Here is a 21361-nt window from a genome sequence, read left to right as displayed (position 1 = left end):
CCTCTCCACTTCTGCACCTTGCAGATGCTGTTTTCTCCCATTCTTCCTTCCAGCTGCCCCTCCTCCACGCCCCTCCCGTCCATGCCTGATTTTCCTCACCATTCTAGTCTCCAACATCACTTCCTCAGGAAGGCCTTTCCTGACCCTCCAAGACTGGATTAATTGCCCCCACAGTGCTATCCCCAGACACCCTGTACCTTATCAGGAATAGTGCTTGCAAGTGTGTTTAGTAATCCGTATTCCCCCCCCTGGCCTGCCGCCCTCAGAAGAACAGGCACCGTGCTTGCTTCTCCTGTGTCTGTCTCATAGTAGGTGCTCAGTAAATAGTGTTGAGTTAATGAATGAATATGTAGGAAGGGCTTTAATTTTTATTCCCCGTTCACTTAGATTCAGTACCCTGTACCGTCTTGGTTATCCCCCTGCCTCCTTGATCGCTCCTTCTCACTTCCCAGTCCCTGGATTTCCTCAACTTTCTGACCTGCTAAATCTTCGTATATGTCAGAGTTTGACCCTCTTTTCTCTCTGTGCTGTTTCATGACTTTAAACATCAAGTGTATACTGATAATTCATATTTACATCTATATATTTGTGCGTGTGCTTGTGCGTGTATGTGTGTGTGTACGTGTCTGTGTGTGTGTGCGTGTGTTGTCTCCACCTGTGTGGTCTTCATATCCCTTGAATTCAGATTCCTATATCCACCTGTCCAGTCTGCGCTGGAATAGTGATGAGGCATATGGAAAACCGAACTCCTGATTCTCTACAACTACTGCTGCCCATTTTCGCAGTTTCCTCCTCCTCCCAAGCACTAGCACTCCCTTCCACCTTCCAGGTCAGGCTTCTTGGAGTGATCTTTGCTCTCTCTCCCGCATACCATGCAAATCTGGCCGACTGTCTGGTTGACAGTCTTTCAAGTGCTTGCCAGCCTGGAGCCTGTTCTCTACACAGTGACCAGAGCGGACCTTCTGTAAATCAGAGCACGTCACTCCTTTGCTCACATTCCTCTGATGGCTTCTCATTTCCCCCGGGCTTCAAAGCCAAAGTTCTTACTTGCCTGCAAAGTCCTGGACTATTCGCGCTCCCACCACCTCCCTGATCTCCCCTCCTGCGGCTCTCACTGCCCTTGCTCTGTATGGGCCATTCTGGACTCTTGCGCACACACTGGGCATGGCATTCCCCAGAACCTTCCCGCCACTAGCTGTCCCCTTCACCTGGAGCACTGTCCTCCCTCAGGGGTCCACCGGCCTCACTTCCTCATCTCCTCTAGGTTTTGCCTTGAGGTCACCTGAGTGAGGCTTTTGCTGACCATTGAGTTTATTGAACGCATCTCCCCTACTCCCAGGGCACAACCTGCCCTCTTTCCTTGCTATGGTTTTCTCCCCTGTCACGTATTCTCCATGTAACATGCTTATCTATCTGATCTTGCTTATTTGTTCAGGCAGATCATATATCTAAAATATAAGTGTTAAGTGCAGTTCGTTTTGTTCAGTGGTATTTTCTGTGCCTAGAAGAATGCCTAGCCCATTATTGGCAACAAATATTTTTTCCAGTGAGTGAATGAATGAGTGAATCAAAACTGAGAAAAATTCCAAAATGTTATTGAGTTTGTATATGTATACGTATACATACATCATTGTGTATGTATGTATACATACAATACTTAATTTAGATTGTACAGAAGTGTGTAGGGTATGAGTATTTTGTCTTCTAGACCTCCATTTCCATGAGGAGTGTTGTTCACATCTTTGATGCCTTTTTTCTTTGCATCTTTCCTCCCTTTGGGAAACTGGTTACCAAGTAACAGTAACGCAGACAGTGTGTAGCACTCATATATGAAATAATTTGCAGTAAGAGGTGAGATAGTGGTAATTAACACACCAGTGGATGGGGAATCAGGCTGGTGGGGAAACTATAAAAAGATAACATGCCTGTGTTGGTAAAAAAATTTTTTCTTGAAATGAATGGTTTGTATATTAATGTTCGTTATTAAGTATTTTTTAATACCATAAGCATTTCGTTACAAGTTAAAAATGATCACGGCATTGATTATGATAAAATGTTAGCAGTTGTTAATTCTAGATGATGAGAATTTGGGGATTATGCTATTGTATTTTTCTCTTTTTTGCTTAATTCCAAAACTGATAAAAAGAAACCATTTGTAGATTTTTTATGATAGACAATATGTCACTAGTTTTGTGGAAATCTGGTTTCTAGAAAACCTGCACTGCTTAAAATAATACTTAAGTACTTTATGAAAAGGATACCGCTACTCAAAACAATACTGGAATTTTTTTTTCAAAGTATGTGTTTTTATTCAGGGCAGGCCTAGGATTCATTCTAGGCTCATTGTACCACCACATAATAGAACACTATTATTTAACTTTAAACATGTGTTCCTTTGTATATCTGAGTCTGTATGTCAGAATACCATTGCATGGCAAAAGCTTTATGTTGCAGGTTGGGATTAAAGGTAGAACCTGCCAGAAATTAGAATAGTGCAGTAGCAGTAGCAAGCATGAAGGGACATTTTGGCAGAAGTCCGGGTTTGAATGAATTGAGTGGGACCCTATCAAAAGACACAGGCCATCAACAAATGAGGACCCCCAGCTGCAGAAGATTTCTCCATACGTTGTCAGTGTTCCTTAGCGTTCATTTCTTCCAAGATAAACATTTTGCGAAGTCCTTATTCCTTGGTTCCAAAATCTCTGATCCTTTCTTCCTTTCTTTAGTTTCTACCAGGCTAAATAATTCTAGTACAAAAGTGATATTTCATTTCTTTTGTTCTTTGCCCTGTGAAGGGGCCTGTCATCTTACGATAGTTAACAATATGGTGATTTCAGCGTGAGCAGCGCGACTGTGGGTAGAGACGCACAGATGCGCCTCCTGAATGCAGCTACTTTCTGTTACAGAAAGACCATATGGGAGGCCCTTGTTTTTCTTTCTGGTTGATGTGATTAGATTAGTAAACCCAAAGGTTATTGGATTTAAAGATTGTCCTATAATTTATCTAATTTTAATTGACCATAAAGAATTAAATATGTTAAATTGTAGGAGCCTTCTATATGTTCTGTTGGTTTGGAGTAGGAAGACATCTTCGTGTGAAATCTTCATTTGGGATTGCTTCCACCAGAATAGTTTTTTAGCTGAAGCTTCATATTCTTAAAAAAAAAAAAAAAAGAGAGAGTGTTGTGCAAATAGTTTATTTCACAATAAAATCTGGAAGCTGGCCTTTTCTAAAATAATCTGTGACTGAGCGCCTGGGTGGCTCAGTCGTTAAGTGTCTGCCTTTACCTCAGGTCATGATCCCAGGGTCCTGGGACTGAGCCCCGCATAGAGCTCCCTGTTCAGTGGAAGGCCTCCTCCCTCTCCCACTCCCCCTGCCTATGTTCCCTCTCTTGCTGTGTCTCTCTCTGTCAAATAATAAAATCTTTAAACAAAAATAATCTGAGACAAATGGATACGCTGTACTTTGGTTTAAGAAACGGAATGTGATGGAAATTGTTATCTTTTTTCTGGTTATCTATTAATATGCAAGGGATCCCATGGTGTAGATTTGTGAATAAGAGAATAAATTGAGAACCCAAATTTGGTATTTCTGAATGCTCACCCACCTTTGGGAAAGTTTGTAGGCAGACCAGAGCAAACTATAATTATCAAAAAATGGCAAGTTGAAGAGTGTATTTGCTCTTCCTTAGTCACACTGGCTGCTCTTGAGTCTTCTGTGTGATCCTGAGTGTGTTTTTGATGCAGAATTGGTTTCTTCTTGCCTTTACCCCTTGTCGCGCACCCCCATTCTGGCTCCGCGTCTGGCGGTCATGAGGAGTGCTGTGTGCACCAGCCTGCTTCCCGTCCCGCAACTTCCTGTTCCTTCTTCAAGCGAGGACAGAGTCTCTTGACTTAACACTCTTGTTCACTGCATTTACCTTTAATACATCTTGACAGAACTTTTAAGGAAATCAAGATGTTCTTTTTTTCTTGAATGTGGAGAGCATCCTTAAATATCAGTAGATAAAAAACTGGATTTGTGATTACTTTTCTTCTAGATATGTCTTAGCTACTATGATCTTGGAGATTCATAGGCATGATTTTTTTTTTTTTTTTAACTCAAGATACTTAGGCATCTTTAATCCCCACAAGTTTGCTAATAAGTAAAGATTCTGTATTTTAAAAAACTTGTGTTAGGTTGATCAGTGAGTCCTACTTTTTCCTCTGGTTCTGCATATTGGCTTCTGGAAATGTATCTACCTAGTGAATGTGAAGGGAGGGAAATGCTCTGGACACCCAGTTTAAATCAAGCATTTATTGCAATGCTTTTAGGAAGTGTTTTCAATTTACTTTTTTTTTTTCGTTTAATAGTATATTATAGGCACCCTTCTCTGCCCACAGGAAGATACATTCAATTGACCTTTGAACAGCGCAGATTTGAACTATGTGGGTCTACTTATATGCGGACATTTTTCGACAAAAACAAGACAGTACCGTAAATGTATTTTCTTTTTCTTATGATTTTGTTAAGAACATTTTTTTTTCTCTAGCTAACTTTATTATAAGGATACACTATATGGTACATATAATATACAAAATACGTTTTGTTTATTTTTAAGATTTTGTTTATTTATTTGACAAAGAGAGACACAGCAAGAGAGAGAGCACAAGCAGGGAGAGTGGGAGAGGGAAAAGCAGGCCTCCTGACTTAATGCCAGGACCCTGGGCCCATGACCTGAGCAGACGCTTAACGACTGAGCCACCCAGGTGGCCCTACAAAATATGTTTTAATTGACTGTTTCTGTCATCAGTAAGGCTTCCAGTCAACAGCAAGTTTTGGGGAGTCAAGAGTATACACAGATTTTCAACTATGTGGGGGTCAGCACCCCTCTGTACATGTGGGTCTCTCTATGTAGATGGATAGTGAATAGATAGATAAAAAGACATATACATGCTTAGACAGACACACATAATATATCTTACCAATTTTGTAAATGGAGGGAAAGAAACTTATAAAGCACTGTACAAAGGTATTTTTAAGGATTGTAATATGGGAAAGAGGTAAGATTTATTTTGTATGGCTATGAAGAGTAGAGCTAGGATCAGTGGACAGATAGATGAGCCCATTCATTCAGCTCAGTATTCAGAAGAAATAAGTTTTTTTTAAAGATTTCATTTATTTATTTATTTGACAGAGATCACAAGTAGGCAGAGAGGCAGGCAGAGAGAGAGAGGGGGAAGCAGGCTCCCTGCTGAGCAGAGATCCCGATGCAGGGCTTGATCCCAGGACCCTGGTATCATGACCCGAGCCAAAGGCAGAGGCTTTAACCCACTGAGCCACCCAGGCGCCCTGGAAGAAATAATTTTTTAATAGAACGTAACTGAGATTGAATGTATTCTTTGCAGACAGGATGACCTTCACTTGGGGAATAACAGACAGAATTCCTGTGTTGGTAGGAATTTAAGTCAGGTGAATCTGGGTGATCATTAGACTCACTTGGACAACTTATAAAACCACAGGTTCTTCTTTCCACCATTAAACTAATGAATTAGAATCCCTGGAAGTGAGACTGAAAAGCTTTAACTTTTAAAAAGATCCCCTGGTGATCTTCCAAGTTTGGGAAAAACAGGACGCAGAGACATTTATAGCTCCTTCCAAAGTCTGAATATTTAATGGTGGCCTGATTTTGGAATTTTTCCGACCAAATTGAAATCAGTGTAAAGAAAACATGCAAAAATATGGAGAGAAAATTTAAATGACTAAGCAAGTGAAAATTTCTAGATTAAAATTGTGATTATTTTCTTCTATTTGTAATCATACATATTTCTACATGTCATTAGTATTCCAAAGTAATATTCTTTTTGGATAAAATAAACTTCGTGTTAAAGAGCACTTTAAAATTCAACAGTTGATACGTATTGCACATTTTTGTGTGTATGTTATACTTCAGTCAAAAGTAATATTTTGAAAGTGATATAGCTCTGATTCTGGTCATATTGAAGCTATTGTTCCCTTTTAGGTATGTTATAAAAATAATTTGTTTAGTGTCATTTACAGAAGGGTATAATAATTTCTCTCGTGCATCTTATGATCAATTGTATTAACTCTATCAAGAATAGGAAAAGTTATAATGGAGTAAAACATACATACTTACTCTCTCCATATGTTCTCTTTCATATTTATCATTCATATATATCTGTGGTGCTCTTTACTTAAGTATACATCATGAAGGGTTTCAGAAGATACTTTAATGTAAGTAATAATAAACTAATTATCAACTGAAGAATTCTCTCTCCATACTCTTCCTCGTTTAACACCAGCAGCTATTCTGTCTGTCCTTTGAATCAGTCTTGTCTTTCAATCTCGTGGAATGTGAGATGCACGGGATAACAGCGCAGATAACAATGTAAGCTAATTACAGAGTCCGGCTGCCATTCTGCAAAAGAAGCAGGATTTCTTGAAGTCACTGAAAGTGATGTTGGAGAAGGAGCAAAGTCATTGACAAGATAAGGAGGATCTGGCATAGCGAGACCAGTAAGCAAATGAAGAAGGCATAACCAAGGTTGATAGGCATCTCGGAAGAGGATGATTTGAATTCAAAGGATTAAGAGAGGCCTTTGAGAAAACTGATACCCTTGAATGTGAGGGCATATATTCGATATTTCTTGTCTTCTAGGAAGTGATGTTTAGTTTAGAACCCCATGCTTGAATCTCTGTGTGCCAAGAGACACTAAAAGGTGGGCGTGAATATATCAATAGAAGAAAGAATGGCAGTGGTGAATGGATTTCTCTTTTGCTTTTTTTCCTAGGCAGAGACACTGTCTCTGAGAGTTAATAGGAAATCCCAGCTTCCCGAGTTGACTTAGATATAAAACTGTTTAAACCAAAGTCCAACATTGCTTCTTCAAAAGTCCTTCTGTTAGAGTAGTTTTTAGATACCCACGTATTTTAGAGTTCTGAATATTGTCCATGCTTTGGTTTTTTTAAAAAAGGTATGATTGAGGGGCAGCTGGGTGATTCAGTGGATTAAGCCTCCGCCTTCACCTCAGGTCATGATCTCGGGGTCCTGGGATCCAGCCCCACATCGTGCTTTTTGCTCAGTGGGGAGTCTGCTTTCCCCTCTCTCTCTCTCTCTGCCTGCCTCTCTGCCTACTTGTGATCTCAATCTCTCTCTCAAATAAATAATAAAATCTTAAAAAAAAAAGGTATGATTGATAGGTAAAAAGCGTACATATTTAACGTGCACAACTCAGCGAGTTTGGGGATAAGTATACCCCATGAAACCATTCCCTCCATGAAGGCCGTAATTGTTATTGCTATTTGTGTGGGGGGTGTGTGTGTGTGTGTGTGTGTGTGTGTGTGTGTGTGTTAAGAACTCTTAAAATAAGATCTACCTTCTGAGCAAATTTTAAGTATGCGATATAGTATTGTTAGGTATAAGCTCTAAGCTCTATAGTAGGTCTCCAGAATCTTGCATAAGTGAAACTTTGTACCCTTTGACAGTCAATTCTCCATTTCCCCTACTCTCTAGCCCCTCACAATAGACTCTCTTCTGTGAGTCTATTTCAGATTACGTATATAAGTGAGATCATATAGTATTTATCTACTTTTCCATGACTCACTTATTTCACTTAGCATAATATCCTCCAGGTTCGTTCATGTTGTCACAAAGGGCAGGATTTCCTTATTTTTAGGTTTGAATAATATTATCTTCGAGATCTTGATTTCAGTTCTTTTGGATAAGTACCCAGAAGTGGGATTGTGGGATCATATGGTAGTTCTATTTTTAATTTTTTGAGGAGCCCTGATATAATGACCGTACCAATTTACATTCTCACCGGCGGTATGCCAGATTCTCTCTTTTCCACATTTTCACTAACACTTACCATTTGCTTTTTTTTTTTTTTCTTTTTTTGCAGTAATAGCTATTCTAACAGGATGAGGTAGTATCTTACTGTGGTTTTGGTTTGCATTTTCTTGATGATAAGTGAGGTTCAAAACCCTTTACGTACTTATTGGCTATTTGTATGTCTTTGTAGAAATGTGTGCTCAGGTCCTTTGCCCATTTTTAAATTGATACACTTTTTTATTTTGTTTTGTTTTTTTAGCTGCCTTCATTTCTGACTCTCACTAGCTTTGGATACCTAAAGCACCAATGATGCCTCAGCAAAATGTGCAGTTGATTCAAAATTATACTAGTGGGCACACTCTAGACTTACTGGGAGGGACTAGGTACACCTGAAGTCTTCCTTGGGGTGATATGAGCCGAACTAGAATCCCTAGTTGGAGATACTGACGGAACTTCATATTATAATCATAGTTTATGGTTACTAGAACTGCATCTGTTCTAGACGAGAGATGATGCAAATTCTCTTCAGTTTAGGTGAGGAATTTGGAAGAAGAATCATTTTTCCCTATTTAATCCTTAGCTTCTGTCATCATTCTTGGCTGTCTTTTTATTTTATCATAATCTTGAATCAAACTCTTACTTTGAACTGGTTACTGGTTACTGAAACATTGTGTTTGGATTAAGGGCGATCTCTAGGAAGAAGGTAGGCAGATATTTAAGGCTCTGAAATTTTCATATATATATTCAGGATGCATAAGGATACCAAAAACATAACTTAGAAAGTGAATACTACTTGATTTTGCCAAACTGTGGTGAAATGTTTAGCATATTCTTGACAGTATGTCTTTTCTAGTGGCTTTGAATTGACAGCAGACCAGAGAGCGACTCTGTCGGTCTCTGAAAAGGATTTCAAACTCGAGAAATCAGTTTGTGTGATAAAGAGGGAAAACCTAAAATGCCGATATCAGGAGTCAAAGAGGGGGCGTCATTCAGAGCCTGCAAACATTAAAAAGATAAAAGGGGACTACTATGAACAACCTTATGTCTGTGACTTTGACAATTTAAATGAAATGAGCAGATTCTGTGTAGGGGTTCTGTACCCATTCAGATTTGTTTGTGTACATAGGGGGAGTGGGTTCCCAAACCAAGCTGTTCTCCAACACCAGCCGGGTATCCTACAATTCAACTCAATTCTGACACTGGCTACCTGGAGACACCATAGCATCAGATTCCACAGGTGAAGGGCTCAGTCCTGTAAGACTGCCTCTTCACCCTTTAACCACCAATTGGAAATCCAGCTTTGTTGCCTGACCCACCAGCTACATGTAGAAGGCTGTAGATCGGAGGTTCCAACCACCCCCTCCTTGGGTTCAATTAATTCGGTAGACAGACTCACAGAACTCAGAGAAACATATTACTGACTAGATCACTTCTTTATCAGTAAAGAATCTGACTCAGGAACAGCCAGGTGGGAGAGATGCATGGGGCAGGGTATGGGGAAACGTGTAGAGCTTCCATGCCCTCTCCAGGCACTCCGCTCTCCCCAGATCATTTGGGTTCAGCAACCTGGAAGCCTGTGAACCCCATCCTTTTGGATTTTTATGGAGGCTCCATTACATGTGCATAATTGATTACATGATTAGCCATTGGCAAATGATTTGGACTCCAGCCCTTTTCTCCTCCCTGAGGTCAGAAGTGTGGGATTGAAAAATTCCAACTCTTTAATCACAGGTTTGGTTCTCTTGGCAACCAGTCCCCCTCCCATCCTTAGGTGCAATCCAAAAGTCACCTCATTAACACAACAAAAGACACCTTTGTTACTCTTACCACTTAGGAAATTCCAAGGGTTTTAGGAGTTCTGTGCCTGCAATAGAGATGAAGACGAAATTCGTATTTCTTCCTGTAAATCACATTATTACACCTTGAGAGATACAAATTACCAAAACTGCCACAGGAGAAATAAGAAAGTCTGATTAGGGCCATATACATTAAGGAAATTGAATTTGTAATTAAAAACTGCCCCACAAAGAAGACTCTGGATCTGGATGGCTGCACTGGCATATTCTATAAGGTGTTTGTGGAAGAAATCATACCAATTCCATCCAAACTCAAAAAACAAGGTGGAGGGAGCACTTTTCATCTCCTTTTTATGAGGCCAGTGTAAGCCTGGTAATTACTAGACAAGAACATTATAAGGAAAGGAATTTAGACCATTAACCCACAAGGTTGTAGATACAAAAATTCTTAAAAAAATGTTAGCGAGTTAAATCTATCAGTATATGAAAAGGATAATAATGTCACGATTAAGTTGGAGTTATCGCAAAACAAAAGACTGTCATTTTAATATATTAATAATTAACATATTTAATAGTTTAACAAGCTACAATAAAGGAGAAAATTCATATGCTCATCCTCTCTGGAGATGCAGAAAAAGCATTTGATGAAATATAAGACTCTCTCATCATAAAATCTCTCAGAAAAGTGGAACTAGAAATAAATTTATCCAATTTGATAAGGGAGTTCTGTGAAGAATATTGAATATTTTACTAGTAAGGTCAGGAACAGGGTAGGATGTCTGCTCTCAGTACCTCTCTGTTCAACAGTATTATTGAGTTTCTACTTAGTGCAATAAATCATGAAAAAGAAATAAAAAGAAGGAAGGAAAAAGGGAAGGAAGAAGCAAAATTCTTTATTTGCAGACAGTGTGATTGTGCACATAGAAAATTGTAAGGGATCTACCAGAAATACTTCCTAGAACTAGTGGATTTTTCAAGGTCATAAGATACAAGGATACAAGGATACTGTTCAAAAGTCAGTGTATTTCTACATATTAAACAACTGAGAAATGAAATAAAAACAATAGCCTTATTATTTTAATGTCCTGAAGACAACGTAAATAAATGGAGAGATATACTATGTTTATTGGATTGGAAGACTCAGTATTAAGATGTGACTTAGCCACAAATTGCTGTAAAAATCCAACTCAATTCCAGCAAAGTTTAGCAAATTTTTTATTAGAAATAGACAAGCTAATTCTAAAATTTATTTGGAAATACAAAGGACACAGAGTAACTGAAACAGTTTTGAAAAAAGATTAGCTTTATGTTCTTTATATTACTGTTTTATCAATACTTACTCAAAACTACAAAAATCAAGACGGTATAGAATTGGTTTAATGATAGATCTGTATAATAGTGGAAGGCAGTGGCGAGTTGGGAGACCCAGGCAAACATGACCATCTGAATGCAGCGGAGTGATTTTTGAATGGTGTGCAAGCAAGAAGATATTCATATGGACTAAAGTGAACTTTATCTTTACCTTACATCACACAGAAAATTAACCCCAATTAGATCACTGACATACATGTAAAAGCTAAGACAGTAAAACTTCTAGTCAGGAACAAAATATATATATGACTTCGGGGGTAAACAAAGAGTTCTGGGACAGGACACAAAAAAGCACTAACCAGAAAAAACAAAACAATAAATTGGATTTCATCAAAATGAAAACTCGTGCTCTTTGAAAAACACCATTTAGAAAATGAAAAGTAAAGCCACAGATGGGGAGAAATATTTGTAAAAGATGTATCTGATTGAGGACCTGCTTCCAGACAACACAGCTTTTAAAATGGGCAAAAGTTGAACTACATAAAAGAAGATGCATGAATTGTGTATCAGCGCATGAAAAAGAAGTTCAATAGCTATTGAATAGCTATTGAAAAAATGCAAATTAAAGCTACAGTGAGCTGCCACTGTACTCCCACTAGAATAGCTAAAATTAAGAAGAGTAAAAATACAAAGTGTTATTGGGTCTGTGGGGCAACTGAACTCAAACATTGCTGAGAGGGATGTAAAGTGACATAGATACTTAGCACAATATTTTGGCAGTTTTCAGAAGTGAAGCACACGTTTATCATGTGGCCCACTCCTAGGTATTTACTCAAGGGAATTAAAAACAATGTCCACAAAAAGACTTGTACATGAATGTTCATAACAGCTCTATTCATAGTATTCCCAAATTTGAAACCGCCCCAAATCCATCAACACACATTATGGTATATCCTTGTAATGGAATACTACTCAGAAGTTTAAAAAGAACAAACTGTTGATATACTCAGCACCACGAATGAATCTCAAAATGCTAAGAAAAAAGAAGCCAGAGTTGGAAGAGTACATGGTTCTGCTTTACATAAAAATTTTTGGAGCTGAGTAAACTCAGCTGAGAGTCTGAGAGCAGACCAGTGGTTGCCTGGAGTTGGGAGGGCTTTGGTTGAAAGAAGCATTAAGGTAGTTGGGGAGATGAAAGTGTTCTTGATGGTATTGTGGCTGTGGTTCTGTGGATGTGTACAGTGGCCAGAATTCACTGAACTGTACATTTCAAAGGAGTGGACTTTCTTGTGTATACATGAAACTTCATTAAAATTTATTTGAAAGAACCAGTTTGGCGACACCACATTTTGGTGAGGGTGTGGAGCAGCAACTGGACCTCCGATACATTCCTGATGGGAGTGTAAAATGGAACAGTATTTTTAAAAACCTTTTGGCATTTTCTTAAAAAGTTCACCATATACCTACTTTATGATCTAGCATTTTCATTCCTACGTAATTACCCCTAAGGGAACTAAAACACATGTTCACACAAAAGACTTGCTCAGGAATGTTCATAACAGCCTTATTCATGATGGCTCCAAACCAGAAACAACTCAGTGTCTATTAATAGGAAAACAGATTTTTTTTTAAGTTTTCTTTTTTTTTTAAGATTTTATTTATTTCTTTGACAGAGAGAGATCACAAGCAGGCAAGAGGCAGGCAGAGAGAGAGGAAGGGAAGCAGGCTCCCTGCTGAGCAGAGAGCCAGATGTGGGACTCGATCCTAGGACCCTGAGATCATGACCTGAGCCGAAGGCAGCGGCTTAACCCACTGAGCCACCCAGGCGCCCCGAAAACAGATTTCATATATTCCTACTGTGGAATACTTTTTGACAATACGAAGCAGAAGACTATGTGTACATGTAGCTATATGGGTGAATATCAGTATCAGTATAATAAGTAGCAAGATGGATGAATATTGCCCCTTGCAGGTAAGGGAGGAGACTTCCAGAATGACTAGGAGGACACACAAGAAACTTCCTAGGGGTAATGGAAATGATCTGTCTTTTGAGGTTGGGGTGAATTACTTAGATACAGGCATGTGTAACATATCCTGAACTGTATACTTAAGAGCTATGATTTATAAGTGTTAAATATTGTGTGTATTTATGCTTCAATTAAAATATATGGAAAATAACAATTACAGATACAAACCACTGCTGACTCAGTAGCCCATGTACTAAGCTGGAACAACACAGAGAAGATTAGCATGGCCCCTGCTCAAAGATGACAGATATTTGTGAAGTGATCCTTATTTCTTTAAAGTGCAAAACAAGGGGAAAAAATACAATGAGAAGTTAATAGACAAAACTAAAGGGGCGCCTGGGTGGCTCAGTGGGTTAAGCCTCTGCCTTCGGCTCGGGTCATGATCTCAGGGTCCTGGGATCGAGCCCTGCATTGGGCTCCCTGCTCAGTGGGGAACTTGCTTCCTCCCCCCTCTCTTTCTCTGCCTACTTGTGATCTCTGTCTGTCAAATAAATAAATAAAATCTTAAAAAAAAAATAGACAAAACTAAAAATAATGGCTAAGACATTAAACACCTTGCTCACTACTGGAATATTAATTCTGTCTTCTCTAACTCTCAAATCCTTCAACCATATATATGTGTGTGTATATATATATATATTTAAAGATTTTATTTATTTACTTGAGAGAGAGAGCACACGAGTAGGGGGCAGGGGCAGAGGGAGGGGGGAAGCAGACTCCGGCTGAGCAGGGAGTCCATTCCGGGCTTGATCCCAGTATCTAGGGATCATGACCTGAGCCAAAGGCAGACACTTAACCAACTGAGCCACCCATGTGCCTCCTCCCACTCTATTTTTTAGAAAGAAGGAATTCAAAATACTTTTAGCTTCTGTGATTTCTAAGATCTAATTTCAAAGCTCTTTTTGAGAACAGTTAGGGAGAGAGTTGCTGTACCTTTCAGAAAGTTGACTTCTTAAAGCTCTAATATCGTATCATGTTGGATCGTATCATTGGACTTCTCTTACCCTCCTAAGTAGTTTGGCAAAATTCTTAAGTTTTGTTTTTCAATAGAGAACATTTTTAATTTGTTTTCCTTCATTGAAGGTAACACTGAAAACTTACAAATAATTGAATATGAAAAATAATTGAAAAATTACATGTCCTATAGATTTTAAGTTACAAAACGTTGATACGTCTTGGGTTTAATGAGACTGCAATACAAATATTAGGCAATTTAATTTTATCTAAACCTTTGATTTCTTTTGGAAGCCTACCTAATGAGTAAACTTCTCTGAATACAGTTTGTTAAAAAAAAAAAGGTAGTTGATTCATTTGCTTATGAAGGTACTATACTTAATTACTATAGTATTAGATTTTTATGTAGGTAAAAGCCCATGTTGTAACATTTCCCTTGGTTATGACAAGTAATTATATTTTTTATTGGTTCAGAAATTCTTGATTAACTTTTTTTATTGTGGTAAAATACACATAAGATAAAACCATTTTAACCATTTTTAATGTACAATTAAGTGTATTAAGTACATTCACAGTGTTGTGTAATGATTATCACTGTCTGTTTCCAGAACATTTTCATCATTCCAAACAGAAACATTTTACTCAATGAGTTATAACTCCCCATCCCCCTAACCCCTAGTAGTCTCTATTTTTTTTTTTTTTTTTTTTTTTATATTTTATTTATTTATTGGAGAGAGAAACACACAGCAAGAGAGGGAAAGCAAGAAGGGGGAGTGGGAGAGGGAAAAGCAGGCCTCCTGCTGAGCTGAGCAGGGAGCCCGATGTGGGGCTCCATCCCAGAGCCCTGGGATCATGACCTGAGCTGAAGGCAGACGCTTAACCCACTGAGCCACCCAGGCGCCCTTCTTTGCACTTTCTTGATAGTGTCCTCTACTGCATAAAACTTTTAATTTTTATGAAACCCAGTTTTTCTTTCTCTTTTGCTGCCTGTGCTTTTAACATCAGAAGTAAGAAATGGTTGCCAATTCCAAGGTTATGAAGATTTTTCCACAGTGTAATAAAGAGTTTTATAGTCTTAGTTCTTAAGTTCTAGTTTTTATAGCTCTTAGTTCTTAGTCTTAGTCTTAGTCTAAGTTCTTAAAAGATCTTAAAGTAGATCTTTGATTCATTTTGGGCCAGCTCTTCTATATAGTGTATGGTAAGGTCTGATTTCATTCTTGTGGGTATCTGGTGTTCTCAGCACCATTTGTTTGAAAAACTATCCTTTCCCCATTGATTGGTCCTGGCATTTGAAAATCAATTGACCACATAGGTGAGAATTTATTTCTGGGCTCCCTCATCTATTCCTTTGGTCCACAGGTCTGTACTATACCACAGTGTGCCAGTAGCACACTGTTTTGATTACTGTAGTTTTGTAGTAAGTTTTGAAAGTGGGGAGTGTGAGTCTTTAACTTTGTTACTGTTGTTTTGTCGTTGTTTTCTTTTCTTTTTTTTTTTTTTAACATTACTCAGTGCTCATCATGAAAAGTGTACTCTTCAATCCCCATCATTTTTAAAAATTAATCAATTAATTTAAGAGAGAGACAGAGTGAGCACAGATGGGAGGAAGAGCAGAGGGAGAGAGAATCCAAAGCAGATTGCACTGAGCGTGGTGGTCCTTGCCAAGGAGCTTGATTCCATGACCACAAGGTCATGACCTGAGCTGAAACCAAGAGTCAGATGCTTAACCGACTGAGCCACCCAGGTATCCATAGTTTTGCTTTTATTTCTCTTAAGACTTTTCTAGAAAAACTTTGTTATGGCCAATGTCAGAGAAATTACTACCTGTGCTCCCTTCTAGGATTTTTATGGTTTCAGGTCTCACATTTAGGTCTTTAATTAATTTTGAGTTTATTTCTGTGTGTGGCATAAGAAAGTGGTTCAGTTTCACTCTTTCGTGCGTAGCTGTCCAGTTTTCCCAGCACCATTTGTTGAAGAGACTTTTTCCCATTGCATGTTTTTTATGGTGGTGGTTTTGCTTTTCTCCAGATAATACTAACAGGCAAGGTCAGGAGAAAGTGAATTTGTTTCTGTGAGATTCACGTGAATATTTCTGGAAGACTTTGTTTGCCAGAGGGTCTCAAACCTCTAGTAGGAAAAGAGGCTAATTGGATTTTTTGGTTTTCGAGCAAAAATATAGACCATCAGAATAGATTCCTAATAGCTGGAAATAAAACAGTAATTAAGTTTATGCAGAGGGTGATATGATTGTTAAAGAGCCATATAGTTTATACTTGCTTTTGCCTAAAAATATGTAAATCAGAGAAAAATTAACTTGTAACGCTTTGATTTTTAGCATGCAATATTTATTTGTCTCCAGTTTTGAGTGTCACGGTCTTTTAATATTCTTCATTCCTGTTGCACTTTAGGTATTTATACTGTTGACTTTGACTAGCCTGTTATTTAATCTTAATATACTTTTGGTAAATGCTAGGCTGTAATGTCTGTTTCCTGGAAACATACAGTGAGAGAAACCAATTTTAGATAACTTTTTAGGGTCTTAAGAGACTGAACCCTTATTAAGTACTCTAAAATTTCTGTGTACCTCATTTAATCCTGACAGCCACTCTCTATCATATAGTAAAAAGAAATGTTTTCCTGAAGAAAAAGTTCACTTAAAGCTGAATGACTGTGGCAGGATTTAGAGTACATACACTTCTTCCACATAATGTCTTACTGTCCAACCTGGAAAATTGACTCAAAGCAGATGGCAGATCCATTGTCCCTTAAATATTTGTGACGGAAGTGTTTTCATGTCTGTTCAGGTCCATTTTGCCTGAAATGCCTTTCTCATGTCTTGTCATTCATGTAAATCCCACACTTCCTTCAAAATTTGGCTCAGGTTTACCTGCTTATAAAGCTTTCTCTGACCTTAGTGACCCGATGTGAAGAAGATGTTCCCAGTGCAGGGTCGATGGTCTTGCGTTCTGTGGTCTTCCCTGTTCTTTTTCCCTCTTGGATTCCTGTTGTCTCATTAGCCTTATTTCCGGTGCTGTTTATGCAGATCTGTAATCTATTATCCAAAATTCTTAGGTTTTTCAGAATTCACAAGTCTTCAGATTTTAGAGATGTAAGGTAATGCCGGTTCTGGGATATCACCTAGCTCTCAGTAATTTCTGCTGAAAATGTTTGAATATTTATCCTCTGGGGAATAAAGAAAAGCTTAGAGCTTTGTGTCAGCTCAGAGCAGGACAGGTTTTGCCATGAATGAGTTACAAAAAAAAGTTTTGATTTTCAGGAATGTCTGAATTTCAGAAGTGTCAATATGGGATTATAAATGGGTATTAACTAATTTTTTAGGAGTGTAAACTCTATGTTGGGAAAGGAGTTCCACCTCCTTTCAGAGGCGGCCTGTGTGTGTATATACGTATTTATGTACTTATCTGCCTATCCCTCTGGTATCTTAGCTGGTAGATGCAAACATGCGCCAGAGGTTTCGCATCTTAGAGCAGCTCCAGTTGTCCCATTTTTGATCAGTGGTAGCCTCTTCAGGTTTCCAACTGAGTCCTTTAAACATGAACCTGATTGTCTTTTGTCCTTACTGTCGAATGGGTTGTTCTAGTTCATCTTTTTTGTGTACATTTCCCACCCAGGACCTAGACTCCGCCGTTTCTCTTGTAGCGGGGAATGGTTAGTTCGAGATCACTTGTGGATGTTAGGGATGTTTCTTGCCCCTGGGTTGCTGTTGTTTATGGTCCTTTTATATGAACTTTTGGATTTTGAAATAACTTTAGACACAGAAAAGTTGCAATATAAAATAGAGCTGCCTTATGTTCTTCACCCAAATTTCTTTAACATACATCTTAAGTAACCATAGGATGGTTATCAAAACCAGGAAATTTGGGGCGCCTATGTGGCTCAGTGGGTTAAAGCCTCTGCCTTCAGCTCAGGTCTTGATCCCAGGATCCTGGGATTGAGCCCCACATCAGGCTCTTTGCTCAGTGGGGAACCTGCTCCCCCCCCACCCGCCTGCCTCTCCGCCTACTTGTGATCTCTGTCCAATAAATAAAGTAAAATCTTTTAAAAAAAAAAAATTAAAAAAAAAAGGAAGAAAAGCAGTCATTCTTTAAAAAAAAAAAAACAGGAAATTAGGACTGCTACAATATTATTGTTATACACTGTGTTTAGGAATGATGTATGAAAAGCTTGATTACAGGAATGATTTAATAAAAGGTTGATTATAGTTGGGCCTTGAGCCTCTGGGTCTTATTTATTTATTTATTTATTTATTTATTTATTTATGTTATGTGCAGCTGGGCAGTGGTTCTTAACTAGTAAGGTCTATCACTCATCTGGGAGCTTTTGAACACCAGATGCCTGAAACCTTTCCTTCCCCTTTCCCAGAATTTTTCAGAATCTCAAGATGGGGATAGAGTAGATGGTGTCAGTGTAGGTTTTGCGGGATTTTGCTAGAATCCTGCCTGCTTCGACAGCTTAATAGGATCACTGAGGAAGGATACAAATTGCGTTTTCGCTCACAATTGATAATAATGATGACCCTTGCTTCCCAGGATAAAAGTTAATCTATCTTAAAATGATTCCCATGTGGTATTTCTAGTTCCAGAGATTCCTAATATGCTTAGAGTTGTCCTCCCACACTTATTGACTCACTCACAAAATACTTACTACGTACCTGCTAAGTGCCAGAAATGAAGATATACCAGTGAGAAAGTACAGAAATGGTCTGGTCTCCGCTTTCATGGATATACATGAATAATAATGAGAAGGTCAAAGAATTGAACACATAATTCTAGTGCAATTCATGCAATGAATATTGTTGTAGGAGAAGAGCAGGGAGCTGTGAACAGAGCAGCCAGACTTCACCCAGTGCAGGGCTTAGGGCAAGTCTTCCTGGGAAGATTGTGTTGAGGTAAGTCAAGTAGGAGTTAACTAGGTAAAAAGAAGAATCTTCTGGCAGAGGGAGCAACCTTGCTATCCGGTTATGCCGAGTGGAGGCAGCTAGGAAGAATTTCCAGTATCTTACTGGAGAAATACTTATCAGACCAAGGAAGGAAAAAATATAGGCATGAGCAACAGCCTTTATTGAATCTTTTCAAGGCATTCAGGTTTCCACAGGCATACCATCTCTCATTTTTCCTCCTATGTCATCGGTCTGTATATCATCTAAGCTACATAATAGCAGTAACACAAATAAAACTGACATAAAAGACATTTGCAAAAATAAGCTGGTGTGTCAAGTGTGGGTCTTACTCGGTGGGAGCAGAAATAAGTGACTAGGGACTGTCTTCCCAAACATAGAAGAGTAGAGCTTGCCATGGGCTTGGCCAGTTTTCCTGCAACAGGAATTGAGAATTTTGGTTTGTCTGGCAGGCCACTGAGGCAGAGGTCAGCTAAGCCAATGTCTACTGTAATTATAGTTCGGGAAATAGATGAGCTCATTGGGAGCGATGAGAGGAGAGGGCCAAGGTCAGAACCTTAGGGACTACCAGCAATTAAGGGAAAGCTAGAGGAAGAAGAACAAGCTAAAGGTTTCAAAGAACTAGTTAAAAACAAGCGTTCCAGGAGCCTTTGAATCTCATTGTCATGCTTAGACTCTGCGCAGTCTGCAAATTTGTTTTTTGTTTAGCCTGGCTTTTCCCAAACTTATTTCACATTGAAAAACTTCTTTTTCACTCAACTCTTTCATATTCTGTATCGTATAGAACAAGTCGGAACATTATTTGGGCAACATGGCTGCAGGCAGACCGGGGCAAGGAAGGTATTTAGGCGGGGTAGCCGCAGGATTAGTCTGTAGTTTCAGAGATTCTTTTGGTAGTCCTCCGGAGGTGAGATTCCAGACAGGAGTGAAGCAGGGTGTTTGGGAGACCAGCTAGAGGCCCTCGGGGTAGTCCAGTAGTCCAGGAGACAGATGATGAAGCTCTGAATTTAGACAGTGACATTGGGACTGGCAAAGCCACAGGCTCACTCCACATTTTCATTGAGAAGACGGGATTTGGTGACCGATGTGAGTGGTAAGGAGGAGGGAGTCTAAGCTGACTGGTTTCTGTTTTGGTGACTAAGGGGCTGAGTTGTGCTGCCGCTCTGCAGAGGAGGGGCCGCTGAGCTGAAGCGGGTCCTCAGGGGGAAGGTGAGTTCAGTGGGGTGTAAGGGATCTTACCAAGAGTTTAGACGTGCAGATTTGGAGTTTGGAAAAAAGGCTGGGGCCAAAGAAAGGTTTGGAAATAATTCATAATTATAAAATCATGGGTCTGGAGGTATCTTGGGACTGCATAAGAAACGAGAGATAGAATTCTGATGCGGACAGGAAGGGAAGCCCATCTTAAGAATATTAATAATGTTACTTACCAGGTGTTCATTAGACACTGTTTTTTTTTTTCTTTTTTAAAATATTTTATTTATTTATCTGAGAGTGAGAGAACACGAGTTGGGGAGAGGGGCAGAGGGCCAAGCGGACTCCCCACTGAGCAGGGAGTCCCATGCAGGGCTTGACCCCAGGACCCTAAGATCATGACCTGAGCCAAAGGCAGATGCTTAACCCACTGAGCCACCCAGGTGCCCCTGTTAGACACTGTTTTTTGCTTTTTGTTTTTTTTAAAGATTTTGTTTATTTATTTGGCAGACAGAGATCACAAGTAGGCAGAGAGGCAGGCAGAGAGAGAGGGGGAGGCAGACTCCCCACTGAGCAGAGAGCCTGATGTGGGGCTTGATCTCAGGACCCTGAGATCACGACCCGAGCCGAAGGCAGAGGCTTTAACACACTGAGCCACCCAGGCGTCCCTAGACACTGTTTTAAGCATGTTACAGATGTTATTTTATTTCATACTAAAACCCCCATGAGGACAGGTGTTCTCTCCATTTTACAAATGAATGAGTTGCAAGAGAGTGGTAGAAGATACTCAAGACGAGGGACTTTATGAAGTTGTTAGCCTTGAGATGCACTAAGGGACGAAGAAAGGATTCAGAGCTACCCTTCGGATTGAACGCAGTCTGAGGGCATGGTTGCTGCCCCGGCTTTGCGTGGGGAGCTGGTTTTTCGTGGGATGCGGCCAACACTGATTTATTGTTCCACCTTCCCAAGTTGTGTCTTCATGGACCATATATGCCAGCCTCTGGTTTCCAGAAAGGAGGAGAGAGCCATCATCTTTTTAAAACTCAGATGATAGTAAATATAGAATAAGGCTTTTGTGGAAAGTCTTCCCTTCGTGATCACATAATTTAAATGTACCAGCATTTAGGAGGATGATGTAGTTCTGCCAGTGAGTTATTGCTGCTTAGACAGGAAAGGGAGGGGAAGCTCGGATTTGCGGCTCCCATCACTGCAGAGCTCTGGTAACCGCGCTACGGTGCTGACAGGAGCTGAGTCAGAGAAGACATGCAGAGTGTGCTCTAGGCAGCCATGGCCCAGTTCAGGATTTTCGACTGTATGATCAACCACAATTGG

At 39.4% G+C, this 21361-nt stretch overlaps 1 protein-coding gene and 1 non-coding gene across 2 annotated transcripts in view; both read left to right on the top strand.

Moving 5' to 3' along the window:
• Nucleotides 1-21361, top strand: part of ARHGAP21 (Rho GTPase activating protein 21) — a 136273-nt gene that overhangs the window by 6422 nt on the left and 108490 nt on the right.
• Nucleotides 13138-13239, top strand: LOC116594590. Its single transcript, XR_004287303.1, has one exon. It is a non-coding gene; the product is annotated as a U6 spliceosomal RNA (small nuclear RNA).

Source organism: Mustela erminea, chromosome 6 (assembly GCF_009829155.1).
Source record: "Mustela erminea isolate mMusErm1 chromosome 6, mMusErm1.Pri, whole genome shotgun sequence".
Classification (NCBI taxonomy): Eukaryota; Metazoa; Chordata; class Mammalia; order Carnivora; family Mustelidae; genus Mustela; species Mustela erminea.
The sequence above is the reverse complement of the archived record's forward strand: the minus strand, read 5'-3'. Positions and strand labels throughout refer to the sequence as shown.